Source organism: Vigna unguiculata, chromosome 6 (assembly GCF_037176805.1).
Source record: "Vigna unguiculata cultivar grain cowpea cultivar isolate G323 ecotype 2 chromosome 6, ASM3717680v1, whole genome shotgun sequence".
Classification (NCBI taxonomy): domain Eukaryota; kingdom Viridiplantae; phylum Streptophyta; class Magnoliopsida; order Fabales; family Fabaceae; genus Vigna; species Vigna unguiculata.
In genome coordinates, this window is record NC_140797.1 from 31,408,601 (window position 1) to 31,410,639 (window position 2,039).

Consider the following 2,039-nt stretch of genomic DNA (forward strand, 5'->3'; position numbering starts at 1 on the left):
GAAGGAACTTCATGTGCTCTACAATTGGAAGACCAAGTACCATTTTTATCTATTGTTCCCAATAATAAGGTACGCTTCCGGTCTTTTGAGAATTTGGGAACCGTATATTTATTTGAGTTCATTGTATTAATGTCTTCATAAACCAACAAAATATGCATGCGTTAGAAATACTAGATGTAATCTTATTCAGATGAATACATGGTGACTGAGATTTAAAGGTGAACTGTACGAGTATGGTCATAATGCTAAGATGAACTTTGTTTGACTGTGTTGGTATCCATTCTAACCTAATGAGTATTGGAGTCTCAGGCTGAAGATGACTCTCACTACTCGTACCAACTTCTGTTTTACAAAGAGGACACGATGCATTTATATTTAACCATTTGTCAACACACACCACATGAAAAACGTGAGAGCAAGGTAACTCTCTAAGCTCATCATCATCTACGTATTTTGCTAAATATGAAATTTTCAAGTTTGAAAAGTTAGTGCCAGCTGTAGAAGCCTCCTCAAGAACCAGGACTTTCCTTCCTTCCCATTGATATAATGTGTGCATTGCCTGAGTTTTGATAAAATGGAAATATTTTTTCAGTCCATCAATTGATAATGGTGCACCAATGAGTCTTCTTAGCCTTTTGTGTGCCTCTCTATTTGGTTGCAACAAGCTAGTAGGACCAAGAGCTTGCTGCCCATTGTAGAACATATTCAAAACAGTTACGAACATGTAATTAAAAACTCTTATAAATGCTTAGTATTTTGTCATTCTCTTGCTTGATACAGGGAATGGTCAGTTTAACACTATCAACTATAAAAAAGTATTACAGATTCATCTCTAAGCAAAACTCACCTATTCATAATTGATAATAACTCTTTGCAGTGAAATGTAATGATATATATATTGTTAAATTATATTCTTAAGTAATATGATATGAAAATGTCTAATTTCATCATTTTATACATATTCATATTCTATACATATGCAGCAATTTAAAAGGACAACCTCATTATGCTCATAAGAAATTATTCAGAAGTGTTAGCCACACCTTATGACTATGGGGCAGGGGAAATATTACAACATAAACAATTTATTACTTAGCTGATGAATTTTAATAAATTATCATGTCTAAGAAAAACATTAGACAGTGGTACTGATATGTTTTTTATTTTATCATGATACTAAATATATTTTAATTAACACCACGACACAAATTCAAATACAATTACTTTTAAACATATTTTTTTCTTCATACATCTTTTATTCAAGGAACAATATCATTAAAATACTTAACGAAATTGTAATAAATTTAATATAATTAATAATGTATTTATTGAAGAGTAAGTAAATACGTATATATACATAGATTCGAGGAGGAAGGGACCTAGGTTTATTTGTGTTAAGAAACACACGGACCGGAGGTGCATCCAAATCCAACTCAGAGGAGTATTATTAGAGCTGTTAAGATGGGTCGTCTGATCTGATCCGACCCAACTCAGTCTATCACGGATTGGTCACTTAGTGGGTCAATCCAACCCGACCCACCATGAATTGGTGGGTTAAACAAGTTGGTTCACTAGCCCACTTAATTAAAAAAATATAATTTTTTTTTCTTAAGTCAGAAATTATATTTCGAATTAAAATTTAAATAAACTTGAATACAATCTCAATATAATCCAAAATGATGTTAAACTCTAATACAAACCAAAATAAATAAATAAAAATACAAATTACTATCGAAGATCAAAGCATTCTTGTGACTTACCCAATCTTTTATTGAATGCAATATTCTTTTCAGTAAACCAATTATACTTTTTCCAATAATTATACTTTTATTAGTTGAAGCTAAGTTTCCATTTGTCAACCCATCAATGTATTTGGTTAAAAAAATAGCCCAACACTACAAAGTCCAACATAATGTGTGTCATCATGCGAGTTGGTGGGCCAACCCGGCCCACCACAGATTTAACTCGGATGAGTCGGGTTCTTGACGAGCCTTTGAACCGTACTGAAATTTGTAAAAAAATTTCAACCCAACCTGACC